Source organism: Haliotis rufescens, unplaced genomic scaffold, assembly GCF_023055435.1.
Source record: "Haliotis rufescens isolate VD_foot unplaced genomic scaffold, xgHalRufe1.0.p SCAF_196, whole genome shotgun sequence".
Taxonomy (NCBI): Eukaryota; Metazoa; Mollusca; class Gastropoda; order Lepetellida; family Haliotidae; genus Haliotis; species Haliotis rufescens.
Window position 1 is genome coordinate 16,591 of NW_025963886.1, and position 16,819 is coordinate 33,409.

Consider the following 16,819-nt stretch of genomic DNA (forward strand, 5'->3'; position numbering starts at 1 on the left):
CCGTGTATGAGGTATACCTTATTAGAAGAAAGACCTGATAACTTCGGCAACAGATGAACTTTGGACCTTGTGTTTCATACTTCAAATGTTCTAAACTCGAAGACAAAACAAGAAATGAAACGTTTGCTTTCTTGATGGATTTTTTCACACCTTGCTCTTTAGTTCGTCCCCGCCCTTATGTCTTACCACCGTCTCACACAAACAATGTATTTCACTTTAAATGGCCCTCAGTATACACCTTGAAACAATTATTGGAACAAACAAAAAGTCAAGAGAATGTTGGTGATGGTCCCCAGAAAAGAGAAAATAGTGCAAACTTTCGCACAGCACCGCGTCGCGACTATAGACAGTTTGGACAAATAACCACCGCTGGATAGTTCAACAGAATGTTCCACACACTACTGACGATCCAAAAATTGGCAACCATCGTTTTAATTTTTTTGGAACTAGTTTTTATCAACGACGGCCCACGAATACGCCACGTCTGGGAGAATTCCTTTCACGACATTTCACAAAACAGCTTTGCTAATAGCTTACGTGCTATTTATATTGGTCTGGGTCCTTAGCATTTTTTCCTAACACATATTTATTTGTCTTTTCGGGGACCATCTTAACGCTGCCAACGTCCTCTTGCGGTCATTTCCTTCCATTCACAATTGTACGACTTCCTTGCAGCCATTGCCATTGCTCCCTTGCGCCTGTCACCTAAAGTCGCCGATTGCTTATCATCCCAGTGAGGAATATGAAGAGTTCTTTTCACACAGTGTAGGTAAGTAATATTGAGGTTGCATTGAGCAGCACATGCAAAGGTAAATTGTCTTTGCAGCAACAGAAGTCCAAAAATACTTCATCACGCGAGAGAGCTTCAGTTTCTGTTCACTCTTTCTGCCACGCCCAATTAAACAACGGTGCTGTCGGCATGTCACAAACATTTATTCAGAATGTCGTCCACACTGGAATAAAACAACATTGACACGTCATTACAAAGAGATAAAAAATAAATTAATATTTCACCACTAATAATCAAAAATAATGTTGTGGATTGTTTTTAAATATCAAACACACCATCATGGAACCAACCGCTGCCATTTGTCCTCTTGTTCAATGTCAATGTCATATTATGCTACTTGTAAGAGGCAATCATTTAAAGGAGGCAGCTCGTCTGCGGCTTTGGGGCCATTGTCAACTACCTATTGAACAACAACAACAACCCTGTGTTGAACTGCTCATAGTGGTGCTAACTGGCACAGTGTTCTACAGAGAAACAAGTTCATACCAACTCACTGTTTGGAGACTCTTAAATGTTCTACACTGTAGAAACAATGTTGCACTGTTAGTAAACCTGCCAAGGCTTTAACTCAGTTATTCCACAGTTCATAAGACTTAACAGCCCTATTCTGATTTCATTGGTTTGGTTTGGTGTGGTGTGGTGTGGTGTGGTGTGGTGTGGTGTGGTGTGGTGTGGTGTGGTGTGGTGTGGTGTGGTGTGGTTTGGTTTGTTTGTTTGTTTGTTTGTTTGTTTGTTTGTTTGTTTGTTTGTTGTTTAATGCCGCTCTCAGCAATATTGCAGCTATATGACGGCGGTCTGTAAATAATCGAGTTTGGAAAAGACAATCTAGTGATTGACATCATGATCCACACAATTAGGATACGATGACATGCAGCAACCAAGTCAGCGAAGCTGACCACCAGATCCCATTAGTTGCCTTTTACGACAAGCATAGCCACCATTTGCAGCAAGCATGGGTTGCTGAAGATCTAATCTAACCCGGATCATAATGTGTGTGTGTGTGTGTGTGTGTGTGTGTGTGTGTGTGTGTGTGTGTGTGTGTGTGTGTGTGTGTGTGTGTGTGTGTGTGTGTGTGTGTGTGTGTGTGTGTGTGTGTGTGTGTGTGTGTGTGTGTGTGATATCTATCTGTCTGTCTGTCTGTCTGCCTGCCTGCCTGCCTGCCTGCCTGCCTGCCTGCCTGCCTGCCTGCCTGCCTGCCTGCCTGCCTGCCTTACAGCAGATAATTCAGGAGACATTATGCGGTGCTTCAACAATGCTTCAACAATGCTTCACATCTTCACACAGGGTGGTAGGGGCAGATGCTTATGATAAACCAAAACTGGACATGCATTACTTGTTTATAATTTATTGACAAAAGTTTGGCAAATCTGACTCAGTCAGTCAGTCAGTCAGTCAGTCAGTCACTAATATTCTTTACTTGCCATGACTTGGTGCAGTTCATAGCTTATACAGTGGACATGTTGAGATACCGTGAGGCTAATGATGTGCATATTGACATGAACATGATAATGGTGACATCTTAATTGTGGGTAAATGTATGTTTTGGACAGGTGGGATTTTGAATAAATGCATACAAAATATGATTTGAATCTTTCATGTTTTGTTTTATCATGTTTATTGAACTGAGTAGCATCATACACTTAGCTGGGATGCTGACAGATTTGCACATTGGGTTGATGCTCACTGTATCCATTATGGCACAGCTAGTATGGTAAGACAAGCCTGTTGGATAATCTAAGGATAAACTAGGGGGTTTGCAGTATAGAGCAATTACCAATAGGTATATCCAGCAGTATAGGTCAGCACTGTGTACTGGGTAGAGTGACACACAGTGAGCCAGCTCACACATCCCGACCACCGGGCTACAGTTGGCTGACTACATGGGTTCTATGGACCTGACATACAGCAGTCACCCTGGGATGATTGGATAGTCACAGAGAATGAGGCAAGCCTTTCTGGGTACCTTTTTATTTGGTTTTTATTAAAACCCTGCAACTGTGGAGGACTACAATAAACTGGTGCTGCATTTGGTATATGATTTCATGTGCACTCTTTGTTTTGTCAAACAGTTTATGTCACTGAAAAGGTAATGAGTTGAACTTGAATCTGATGTGGTTGTCTTCCTCATGAAAATAGTAGTAGTCAGCCTCAGTGTCTCCTGGTAGCCTCAGGGTTAAAGTGTTCACTTGTCATGCCAGGTACGGGTTCAATTGAGTATAATGTGGCGAAGCCCATTTCTGGTTTCCTCCACCATGATATTAATGCAGTATTGTCAAAAGTCACATTAAACCACTGACTGACTGACTGACTGACTGACTGACTGACTGACTGACTGACTGACTGACTGACTGACTGACTGACTGACTGACTGACTGACTGACTGACTGACTGACCAGGGTAACTTAAGGTAATTGTGGCTAAGGACATTGTTGGTGTATCTGGCACCTTCAGTAGGGTGAGCATACAGTTATACTTACACAAATACCTCATTAATTTAACCTTGTCAAGCAAACTTATAATACATCTTTCTTGTAAAACTCAGGTCAGGGGGTTTAGAGTTAATCAGATTACCATGTACGAGACAATGGTCGCCACTCACAGGCCCAAGAACACCTGAAGAGTAAAATACTAATAAATGTTCAGGGGTGCTTAGTAATCCTTGTGGGTTCAATAATAATTTGATGAAGACCAATAGTTGCCTGCAAATATTCTAGTGGTTTAAAGATACTAAGGTAATCTATATTGAATCAATACCTATTAACATATCAATCAAGCCGCAGTATTGACCACTTTAAGTATGTTACAACATCTCTATCACAGATCAACAGTTGTTCCTTCTTACAAGTGATTTTCATCCAAAATGTCTTGAGTCCTATTAATAACTTCTCCATGCATTTAGTAAATAAGTTGTCATTAATATAGATGGCAACCCCTGCGACCCTTGTAGATCTATCTAGAGTAAATGCACTGCGGAAACCTGGTAGTAATTTCTTCATTTAAAATATGAGAGTGTAACCTGTTTTTTCTAATATATATTACATTATATCATTAAATTTGATGTTAATAATATGAATCTTGTAATTGGGACTTCCTATACTAGGCATCTACATCCCCCTAGTGCTGAAAGTACAGATGAACTAGATAATATAATATAGATGTAGACTGTGTTTAAATCTCTTTGTACAAAGAACCTTACAATTAAATGCCCTGATTCTCTGTTGATACTGTACAATACCTACTCCCATCAAACACTTTCATAGGATCAATTTGGATAGAAACTCAGAGTCTGCAAAGTAAGGTGTCAAGATAGTTGTTTTAATATAAGAATTATTGATCATTTATCATATCTGTATCAGAACGCATGAGCTGGTGGCATGTTGTCCTGTGCACAGTGCACAGGTCACAAATCATGTCAAGTTAAGCTACACTGGTTGTGGGGAGTAGTTGGATGACTTTGTTCAGCAGCTTGGCTGCTGAGATTTTCTTGGACTTTGGTACTGCCTCACTCTGAAGCACATTTAACGTTTGTGGTGTCCCCTTGGGCAAGTGACTGTTTGAAATGTGCCTTTGTTCACCCAGCAGTGAATGGGTACCCGGTAGGATGAGATGTCAATGTGACGGTTAACCTGCTAGTGCCTCAAAGCAGTTTGGGTTGTATACTCCCTAGGGAGCTGGGTATGATTGTTAAGTGCAAGCTGATCCACTGAACGGCTGATAAGTGTGCTTTGAGCAACCACATAGTGGATGGAAAACAGCCAACAAATGCACTTGTGTTGTATGAAATGTGAATGCAGTATAGATTTTCAAATGTTAAAAAAAAATAATGCCAAACAGGCATAATAAATAGAGTAAAATTAAAGGTTTTCAGATCATCTGTATATAATCTGCATGTTAACCTCTCACACAAGACAGGTCAGCACAATAGAGGTCACCCATAAGGCATTTGTCCAGTGACCATGACAAAATAAAGTTCAGAATAAATAATCATAATAAATAAAGATATGCACTGAAAGTATAGTCACAGTTTAGATGATTGATGGCAGTAATGCCCCTCTAGAGATCATAATTATGTTGACAAATAGAGTGAGGCACCTAATCGCAAGCTCACAAACTCAGCGATCTAACCCACTCAGCCACCGAGGCTTAGAAAGTGTGATCCCAAATATAACATTTGTTACATTCTAAATATCATTGTGTGTTCACGTTCCAAATTGTTATGGTTCTTAGTGTTAGGTTATCATTACAAGTTAAAAATGTAGATATATATTATATAAAATATGTCTCACTGTATTGTCACTTTAATACCTATCTTTAAAGTCACATGTCAGCACAGTTATTTGGTTGTCCAGCAGCACTAAGAAATTCAAGGGGAGTCTTAATCCTGCTATGAACTTGTCCGCAACCTCTGATCCATCTCAGTGTAAGTCCTCTTAAGGGATTGGGGACGGGCACCATGAACCATCTGAGCTAACTTGGTACCGACCCACTGGGGTACACTTGCCCAGGCAGCCTCCCTGAGCCATTACACGCATCCGCGTTCGCTTTTGTTTATTCCAACTTTTGGTTGAACCGGACCTTCCGGTTTTTCTGTCGATGTTATGGTTGCAGAATAAACTGCATTGAGTTGACACTGCGGTGCTGACTAATCCTGGGTTCTGTACATATTTCCAGTGTACACAAGTCAGTCGCTGGTTGTTGAGTCTGTATCTGAAGCCATGGAGGAGGACTTGCCTACCGCCTTTCTGCCACGTGAAGTATTCAACTTTATTTGGATTTGTCATAGTTTAAAGATTCCATGATAAGCATTTTATAACTATACATTTCCTTTTCCATTTTGAGTAAAGAAAATGAAATTCTTATTTCTCATGAAATATCTCAAACTTGACTCTAAATTGCCATCAAAATACTGGAGATGCAAGTGAAGAGAAACGAAACTAAAACAACACGATCTGTACCTCTTGTTATCCCCTGGCATATGATGCGGCGATATGGTCGACGCCTAGTCTGTCTGTCTGTCTGTCTGTCTGTCCGTATGTCCATCAGTAATCATTTCATTTCCAGAGCGTAACTGGAAAACCATTCAAAATCTTTTAACAAAACTTGGCAGATATATCAAACAGATTCCAAAGAGGTGCCCTTTGCTATTTTACAGATTTGGGGCATTTTTCATTTTCTTGATTTCCATGGAAACAATTTTGAGTTAGTGTCAAAAGGTAGGGATAGGTGTCGTTTCCAGAGCACAACCTTAAAACTGTGAAAGACTGTTCATGTAGACCTGGTACATGTATTAATCAAGGGCTGAAGTGGTGCTTTTTGCTATTTTTGAATTTAAAAAGAAAAAGTTTCTGTTTCCAAGGCAACAAGTTTGACTGATTGTTGATAGTGGTGTATGTGTTTGTTCTAACCATATCTCTAATACTAACAGGTATTAGAGGTTTGGTGAAAAGGGATTTTCTCCATTTGGAGTTATAATTTTTAATAAGTGATTGAAAATTTAGATTTTTAATGCTTCGGCTTAGAGAGGTGGAAAAGATTAATTTGGGGGATGGATTTATCATTGCTTATTTGGCTGCTGTGTCAGCGGAGTCATTACCTGGTATGTTTGAGTGGCTAGGTATCTATGATAGATCAACTGATTTATCTGATCTAAATTCTGAAGTTAGTTTAATCATGTTGTTTTTAAGTCTAGTCAAGTTTTTAAGTATTTATTTTGAATTTTTTTATGGAGCTTAAAGAGTCTTTCAGTCAGATTGTTGTTTTTTTAAAATATTTTTATTTCAATTCAGTAGACATATATGTAACATTGGTACATGAGGTATATATATACATGTAGCTATTCATAGAATCTTAAAACATGATCAGATATGGGTAAGTACATCTATTGATTGACTGAGAAATTATAATAAGTAGGCTGATAATTCCATCCATTTTCTGTCGAATCTCTTAATACTACTATTTTTCATGAATTTTTCTATTTTACATACATCTTTCAACATTTTATGAAAAAAGGAAAGCATAATGGAGTTTTCTTAGTGCTTGACTGGTGAATGCATTTTTTGCAAGAAGAATTATGTGGTTGTAGCAAAATAACTTATCCAGAATGGTAATATGAATATCATAAGCAAGTTTCGAGTTAAGGTACATTTCAATTTCTAACCAAAATTCCTTTACAAAAACACATTCTACATACACATGGTAGAAGTTTTCAGATTCAGAGACATAAAATGAGCATATATCATCATCTATTAACTTCATTTTCCATAATTCCTTTTTGGTATATAAAGCTCAATTTATGAATCTGTACTGGAAATCTATTAGTTTAACATCATTGGTATACAATCTACAAATAAAGAAAGCGTTTATCACACCCATTTATCACACATCAGAGAAAAGTTAGTTTATAGCTATAAGTTCATCATAAAATATTCTGGAGCCCTTTCGTATCAACATGTCTCTCAAAATGTTATTTATGTATAAGTTAGCTGTGATAGAAGATCTGCCATTTATTGCTTTTTCCCATGATTTAGGAATATTTAGCATTGCTCTGTTGTAGTCAAGTAAAGTACCTTTAATTTGAAATTGGTTTTGTAATTCTTCAAATGTTCAAAATCTGTTGTTGCTACATAAATCTTTTAAACTATGAATACCCTTATTACACCAATGTTTTAGAATTAAATTATTTTTATATTGGTGATTGAACCATAATGGTTCTGATAAAATTTTGTCAATACTTTGTTTGTCAACTTTGTTTTCTGTAGTAATTACCCCAAATATTCAACATGTCCCCCCAAAAGGGATTTTTCGAAGTTATACACTTATCAATATTTGCTCCCAAAAGGAATATCTGTTTTGATTGGAAGTTCTTTAATGTTGATGAAGTAGGTTTTTGTAAACTTGTCCTTAAAAATGATAATTTCAATGAATCAATAAAATGGCTGGTATCTATCATTCTCAGACCACCTCCTTCATATTTCCTTATCAAAGTAGATATTTTTATTTTGTCTGGTTTGTTATTCCAAATGAATGTATAAAATAGTTTATTAAATTTTCCAATAAAATTATCAGGTGGGTTTGGAAGTGCTGAAAATATATGAACAAATGTTGAACAAGCCAGAGTCTTAAAAACTGTGATTTAACCTGTTAATGGTAGATGTCTTTTTTTTCAGCTTCCCAGTAATCTATTCATATGTTCGAGTCTTTTTCTTGTATTTATTACCCATGGATCAAGTAATGTGGGATTAAATATTATTCCCAAGACTTCCAAGTTTCCCTGATGCCAGTCTGATATTATGTCTTCATGTCTTCTAGTTTGTGATGCTGCTTCCTGCAACTGAACCTATCCATGTAGCTTTAGGTTTGTCAATATTTACCTTAAGACCGGATATTCTATACAATTTATTCAAAGTATCAATTGCAGCTCTTCAGATCCATCTAAAAATAACTGTGTATCATCTGCATATTGACCTAATTTATACTCCATATCATTTATTGTTATTCCTTTGCCGGCATCCTCTTTGGTTCTGAAAAAGGTGGAGAGATGTCGATTTTGTATTACACAAGATGCATTCTTAGTTAAGATATTAACCCATTTAATTATGTTTGTTCCAAAACCAATTTTTTCATAACCATTTTTACATAATTATAAGAAAGTGGGTTTTGTTCAGGTTTTTCGCTTGGTGGAGTGCTGCTGATATGGTCAGTAATTCTGCTGTATTTGAATTTTTGTGATGATATTTAGTGGTAATTGTGGGGTTGGTCTACATGGATACCTATGCTGGTGTTGTTGTTTGTGTCTTGTGATGCATCGGTGTATGCGTGGGTATGTGATGGCCAGTTTGTGTCTTGTGATGCATCGGTGTATGCGTGGGTATGTGATGGCCAGTTTGTGTCTTGTGATGCATCGGTGTATGAGTGGGTATGTGATGGCCAGTTTGTGTCTTGTGATGCATCGGCGTATTTGTGGGTATGTGATGGCCAGTTTGTGTCTTGTGATGCTGTGTCTTGTGATGCATCAGCGTATGTGTGGTATGTGATGGCCAGTTTGTGTCTTGTGATGCATCGGCGTATACTTTTGTATTAAAAGTGTCTGTGTCCGTGTTTTGTATTCGTGATCATGTGATGTGTCAGATTGATGGCAGAGTTTGATGAACAGCGGCCAGTTTGTTTGTTTTAAATTGAAATTTGTTTGCTGGGTGTTTCCTGAAGTTTGATCGTTAGTTGAAAGGGATTTGTTTATTATATTATGTATGATTTTAAGGACCAGTGATCACTGCCCCATGTGACGTTATAAACTTCCCAGCTTGTTTTTGTAAAGATTTGCTGTCAAAGAGATAGTTATGAATGACATGGTGATGGGTATAACTTTGAGTTAATTTTAGTTTAGTGATATGACTTTAGTTTATTTTTCAACTGTGGGTGGCAGTTAGGAAACTGGCATAAGATTTTTGGTAGAGTTTAACTTGTGAGCAAGGCTATTGTATTTTTTACAATATAAAAAGAAGGGCAGCTGCTATGAACTTAATAAGTTTGTTATGTTGTTATATTTTTGTTGAGTTATGGTTGCTGAAGGTGCTGTTTTTAAATTTTGATTTTTTTTTTGCTTTTCTGTTATTTTGCTGAGTAATGTGGGTGGTGGTGTGGTTGTATGGGTGTTGGAGTGGTTGGGCATGCTGACGGGATTGGGGGTTGTGATGGTGGATGGTTGGGTGGTGGATGGTTGGGTGGTAGTGGTATGGGGACGGCGGATTTAAATTTTGGTTTGGGCCTGGGTATTGCCTGTAGTAGGGGCCGGGGTTGGGAGTTGGTGTGGTTTAAGGGGTAGGGTAGGATAGGTTGTGTATGTGTATGTGTATGTGTATTAGGTTTGGTGGGGGGTGGGGGGTAGGGGGTAGGGGGTAGGGGATGTGTCTACTATGGTTTCTGTGTGTTTGGAGGTGGGTTGAGAAGTTGCGAGTATCTGTTTTGGTTTAGGTTTTTGTCTTTGAGATTGTGGTTTCTGGTTGTTTGGGGGAGTAGGGGGGCGGGGTTGGAAGGAACTAACTGTAGAGTCTAGAGTCTGGTCTGACAGTGGTAGGAATTCCTCGTCTGTGGTAATGTGGTGTTGTTGTATGATTGCTGGTTTTGGTCATGTGACTGTTTTATGTTTTTATCAAGTTTAAAAATATGTTGTTTGATTGGTTTGGTTTGCTATATGTCCTTCGGCATTACAGTTCCTACAGAAAGGAGCCCACGTGCACTCCTGAATTAGATGGTTTTCAGAGTCACATTTTGGACATAGTGGGTCATTTTTGCATGTAGTAGAGTGCATCAAAAGATTGGCACTGGTCACATTGGATTGTTTTTTTTCTGATGGGGTGGACTTTATCATTTATTGCGCAGAAGGTGATGTGAGTGGGGAGTGATATGGCTTTGAATGTTATGAAAATTGTTTAGGTGGATGTTCTGCCTGTGATGGGTTGTTTCCTCTTTACTGTTATGTATTCTAGTATTTTTGGTTGTGTTGGGTATTGGTTTGCTAATTGTATCTATTCTTCCATGTCTTGTGTCCAGGTAAATGACTCTTTGTATTTGTGTTTGCCTTGTGGGGGCTGCAAATTTATGTTTAAACCATCAATGGTGGGGGCTCTTAGTACGTTATGGAGTGCTGATTGGTTTGGTGATTTGAAGCCTCGGCCGCAAAAGTTGGCATATTAAATTTTATATTCTAAATTTGCTTGGGGTGTTTTTTTGGTGCATACTTTTTTGGCTGTTTTTATGCAGTTCCGTAGGTGATATATATGATCTCATGTTATTTCTGTTTGTTTTAGGTTGTGTGAGTTGGGTGGATTTGTCGGTGGTGGATCTGGCTGAGCTGTGTGGTGGTCAGGTAGACTTTATTGTTGGTTGATCGTAGTGTTGAGTTGGATGATGATGATGATGATGATGATGATGATGATATGTAGAAGATGTTCCCTATTATTCCCTGTAGGCATGTGTCACTGTAGGCGTTAGAAGACCTAACTAGTCAATATACTCTGTAGCTATTATTCCCTGTAGGCATGTGTCACTGTAGGCATTAGAAGACCTAACTAGTCAATATACTCTGTAGCTATTATTCCCTGTAGGCATGTGTCACTGTAGGCATTAGAAGACCTAACTAGTCAACATACTCTGTAGCTATTATTCCCTGTAGGCATGTGTCACTGTAGGCATTAGAAGACCTAACTAGTCAACATACTCTGTAGCTATTATTCCCTGTAGGCATGTGTCACTGTAGGCATTAGAAGACCTAACTAGTCAACATACTCTGTAGCTATTATTCCCTGTAGGCATGTGTCACTGTAGGCATTAGAAGACCTGACTAGTCAACATACTCTGTAGCTATTATTCCCTGTAGGCATGTGTCACTGTGGGCATTAGAAGACCTGACTAGTCAACATACTCTGTAGCTATTATTCCCTGTAGGCATGTGTCACTGTAGGCATTAGAAGACCTGACTAGTCAACATACTCTGTAGCTATTATTCCCTGTAGGCATGTGTCACTGTAGGCATCGCGTGATAATGTTTTTCAAATAGTGTTCCATCCCTGCCATTGAGGTAATTCAGGAATGGTTAGCTGGCCTAAAGGGACAACGTTTTGCTTTTTGTCATAATGGAGAAACTCCAATTTTTATATATTTTTAGAACTTGTTTAAGGATTTTCATTTGAAATAAAACAAATTTATCAAGATGCTGCATTATATATTTTGGGGGCATGCATCATTAATTTACGACAATTACAAAAGTGGAGACAAGTTACCAGAGACAGACCAGTCTTCCTCTTTTCTCATGAATACATAGTTGGTATATGTATAATATGTAATAGTAACACTAACAATTTGATGGGTTCAACTCTCGGTTCACCCCGATTATGTTTCTATGTTTGTCAGCACCATACATGGGTTTCACCAAAGTGGTAAACGTCCTGCATTGCTTCAAGCTTACCTCTCTGGACTTTTGGATTTTGACAATCAATCACAATCAATTATCAAATATGAGATTGGGATATTGAATATGATTTAGCATATTGATATTAAAAACAAGTTTTTTAAGGAAAATAGTGTTAAAAACGGATTTTGTAAGGAAAACCTTTTCCATAAGATGACTTCTATGCTCACTTTGACCTTTTGGCCCAAGTGAACCAATGTCATGGATTGTTTGTCAATTGTTATTTGATTTAAAAACAACTTTGAAACCATAAACCTGTGAAGGTGAAACTTAGTGAGTACATATTCCTCTTCTATACTGAAAAAGTGTGAATAACCACCTGATGTTTTTCATATTACCTGGATGTGTGATTAGCGAGGACTGGAGTGTGTATGCCCTCAAGATGTATAGCGATGCCTTCATTACGAAGACCTGGATGTGTGATAAGCGTGGACCTGAGTATGTGTCCTTGCGATGTATGAAAATGCCTTCATCTCGAGGACTTGGATGTGTTATTATAAGAGAGGCAGTGTGTTAGCCCTTGCGATTAATACACCAAAGCCTTCATTGTGAGTACCAGGATTAAGCATGCCCTTGCGGTGTACAACAATGCCTTCATAATTAGGATGGATGTTGGATGGATATTTTTTTTGTTTAATGCCGCACTCAGCAATATTCCAGCTATATGACGGTGGTCTGTAAATAATCAAGTCTGGACCAGACAATCCAGTGATTAATATGTTGATCATGTTATGCCATGACACATTGATGATAGTAATTTAAAAGAATTGGGTGGCTTTTAACCCTTTTTGAGTGGTATAGGATGACACAATGATCTGTTCAAATAACGTTGATCCAAAGGCTTATTCCACACACCAAGGTTATTACACATCCTCATTATGATGTCTATGCTTGTCGTAAAAGGCAACTAACGGGATCAGGTGGTCAGGCTCGCTGACTTGGTTGATGCATGTCATCGATCCCAATTGGGTGGATCGATGCTCATGATATTAATCACTGGATTGTCTGGTCAAGACTTGATTATTTACTGACCGCCGTCTTATAGCCGGAATATTGCTGAGTGTGGCATTAAACAACAAACAAACAAACAGTTAGCTAGCATGATCAGCAGTGTTTGGTTTGGATAGTCAGAACGATGGAATTGTACGTAATATTAAGTACTACATAATGTCCACAAGGGACACATATTTGTATTATTTAAGTTTAAATCTACCAGAATTTGTGATGAAAGTATGGACAGATTTGCTTCAGATGATAGGCCTTCACATCCGTAAAGTACTGTATTAACATCATATCCTATATGTAATATAATAAATTGCTCCTAATTTGATCAGAATTGTAACGAAAAAGAAGTAGTGTAGCAGGTCTTCATGGTAGTGACTTAAGGAGAAAACTGGACTGTCAGTTATGATTCCTCGAATTGATGTCCGTTTAGGTCACTGGATCTGAGTGAGGCGGCAGGCGATATTTTGACTGAAACTGATTCCAAAATTTGTATAATAAAAAATGTTTGTAATTGTAAGTGCATAATAATACACTTCGAGAATTTGAATATGAGCCAGTAGATTTAATTTCTTCGTATAGATTATACTCTAATTTTGTAGAGTTAGGTGTTAAGGATTTTGTAGAATCTTACATCTGAAAGTTTGTAATCACTACGAGTGTTAGCTTGGTCTGGGATACGGTTGCAGAGATAAGCTGGTGCTTAGTTATTTACCATTTTGTAGAATAAAGCTAAAGATTGATTTTTGCGTCTAAGTAACAATGCTTTCACATTTGTTTCTGTATACAGTTTTTAAGTGCTTATGCCCTTTGTTGCACAACATGCAGTGTTCCCGCTTGATTTTGAAACTGCCAGTGCTGGTGGACTGTCAACTCCAAAAATTACAATTACCCCCTAATTTTTGTTAGTCCCAACTTTAAATCAATAAGAAATGTACAAACTTTACCTGGTTTTAATTCCCTCAACATGTTCAATACAATGATGTCATCTCTGCAGTAACATACTTAGATCTACAAGTCATTCATACAAAGTTCAGTCACACTTTTCTCTCTCTTTTTTGAATATTTCGAGACAAAGTCGCTACACATATTTAACCTTGAAGAAAGGCAAAATGTTATTTCCTTCCACTAATAGTTGACAAGGGGAAACCCTGATGGTAACAGACAAGCTGACTTTGTTTGGAAAAATTTAAATATTGCTTATGTTTTGTTCAACAACAAAGATTTTTATAAGGTACTAACTATATTTGCTGCTCAACAGGGACTGGCAGTCACATGAATTACCGGTCCAAGCCGAATTTGACCTGTAAAAAACTGGTAATTACCGGTAAATGGGAACACTGATATGGTTCTTAGAGCATCCAGATTTAATCTTTCCAGTGTCAGTTTGTGATTTTGTAGTACAATTATTCCCAATTTTACTACAAATAATCATTTTTTTTGTTTTTTATTGTTTCTGAAATGAAGTACCTGTTACATAAAATGGGCTTCCACCCAGGGCAGCAGAAAGACATGACATGTAGCACAACTTATCAGTACATCTTAGATTTATATGGAAAATAACATACTTCTTACTCACACATTCACTCTAGTAATACAAACATACTGCATATATTAAGTATGCATATTGTATATAATATTGCAGTGCAGGAAAGTACATGGTCTCAAATATTACATTCTTAAGTAGAAAACTAAAATGAAAGCTGCTACTTGTGGGTAATTGTTTCCTTTTCATTGTGACAGAAGGAGCACTCATCATTTTAATTAAGTACACACAGAACAGAATTAGGAGTGAGAATTCCGTGGGTAAGTTTGTATTGAAATCAACACTGTTTTACATCCTGTTTTGTACCAAATATTTTATTACAGATATTGTTCCAATTTCAGTTTTCAAATTGTAACTCCCACTTTTCCTGCCCATTAGTTTTTACTTCTGTAGCAAGGGGGCTCAGGTAGGGTGAATATTTTTTCATATGTAAAATCTCTTAAAGCCACATGAATAAGGAAACTTGTGTCCCCAGGTGCACCTATTTCAATCTACACATCCTTATATGTGTAACATTTTTTGAGAGAAAGTAATGTGTTTTGGAAAAGTTGGTCATTTATAGTGTTTCATGAAAAAATCAAGCCAGAATATGCAGTATTTTTTTAACTGAAGCAGTTTTTTACAACACTAATATTAAATGTAGCGCCAAGAAACACAGTGTGAATCTCTCACCGTCAGTTTATTCATGTTTTCTAATTCTCATCCTTGAAGAGTTACTGTTAGCGTTATCAAATACCTACGTTGATGATGAGGAGGTTCAGAAAACTACAAAAAGGAACAAAACACTTGCTCAGTTTTCAACACAAACCTGAACCATTCAAAGTATACAAATATTCAAATTCAAAGTTGCATCATAATAATTACTTAAATGAAATATTTCTGTTTAGATCATTTGTACATAAAGACAATGTAAAGATGAGAGAACAAAACTCACATCTGTGTTCTGCCATAAACCATGTCTTTGTTTTAGCCCCTTAAGACAGGGTAACAACAAGTACCATTGTTTAACATCGTTTGGTATGCTGCGGACGGGGATTGAACCCCGGACCTTCCACTCACTGTGTGAACGCTAGACCATGGGTAAACGCTAGACCATGGAGTCGGTCACTTAACCAAGGACACTTGTGGACTTTAAAATATTTTAAAATATTATAATTAACTGATACTTTTTATAATGTGAAACATTAGACTACTCGTACATTAAAATTATTTGTTTCTGTAAATATTGGATTAGGGTGTCCCCAAATTATAAACTTGGTCAAGGCAGATAAGAAGTTTCTATCATATAAGGAATGTAATGACATTTATGATATCTGTTCATCCTATTTAGAATTTTAACTATTTGTAGTTCCAAGTCATGAAAGCATATTTATTGTTCATTAGTTTCTATAGATTTATATAATTTTCACTACTATTTTGCCTTTTTTGCTCAATGGAATCTGTTTCAGGGAATATTCAAGACTGGCTATTCTCTGGCATTGACATTTCATATTAACTGTTGGTCATGAAGCAGTAGGATCACCAGTGCAGTTTCTGATTTGCATGTACAATGTATCCTGTGTATCCTGTGTTCAACAAAGTGTTCAATTCCATTCAGGATGGACAATAAAACACTTCAAAAGTACAGAAGATGGTGCTGTGAGTGGCATTGGTCAGTGTTGTCTGTGGACAGGCTATCAGAGTAGTTACGGGGGTGTCAAATATGGCCAGGTTAATGTTCAATTAACCGCAAATGGCAAATGGAGAGCTGTTCATGTTCACGAGATAGTCTACATGATAGCTACCAGCCAATTCAGTTTAGGTGCAGTGTCTCCCATCTCTGTGGAAACACCTGTGGTGTTGGGGGCACCTGTTACCGGAGACCCACCCCATGAAGCTCACCCCATGAAGGTCCTGCATGGACAGTGGTGGGGTGCCAAGATGCTTGGTGACCCTCAGACTGTGACAAGGCTTGTTTTTATTTGATGGCTAACAGATGTCTGACTAACTGAGAAATGGGAATACAAACAAGATTATGATATTTGTCATGACATCATTTGGGTGAGTTGGTGAAGTAGACAGAAAATGATGATAATTTGACTTAGGCTGCAGGATGTGTCTATGTTTGCAGGTCATGTAAACATGCATTTAACTTTTGTCAGGAAGTTTCTTCTTTTTATCTGGTGTTATCAGTGGCCAAAGATTATATACATTATTCATGACAAAAGAAAGACCGGTAAATGACGATACAAGTGTACTTATATTATGTTTTCGGTTTGTGGCTTCTGACTTTGGCCTGGAGATGTTTAATTGTGTTACTATTGTTACATGAAGTGGGAGATCTGTAAACCAACAAATTAAAGTGTTGCCAAATCTTCATGTAAGTGTGTTAACTTCGTTATGTTACAGTTTTTTATGATTTCACCCACATTAGTGTAGAACCAATAAAGTGTGTCTCAAACATGAATGGCAGTTATGTTCATGTCTAGCCTCTTTTGATCACCGGTATGATCAGGGAGAGGTTTTGTAGTTTGTA

The 16,819-nt window shown here is 37.6% G+C and overlaps 1 long non-coding RNA gene across 1 annotated transcript; it reads left to right on the forward strand.

The window, feature by feature from the left end:
* The first annotated feature begins 491 nt into the window (after positions 1 to 491).
* LOC124143988 lies at positions 492 to 16,750 on the forward strand. The gene is made up of 4 exons (XR_007222109.1): positions 492 to 769; positions 5,462 to 5,544; positions 10,597 to 10,655; positions 12,111 to 16,750. It is a non-coding gene; the product is annotated as an uncharacterized LOC124143988 (long non-coding RNA).
* Positions 16,751 to 16,819: the final 69 nt, after the last annotated feature.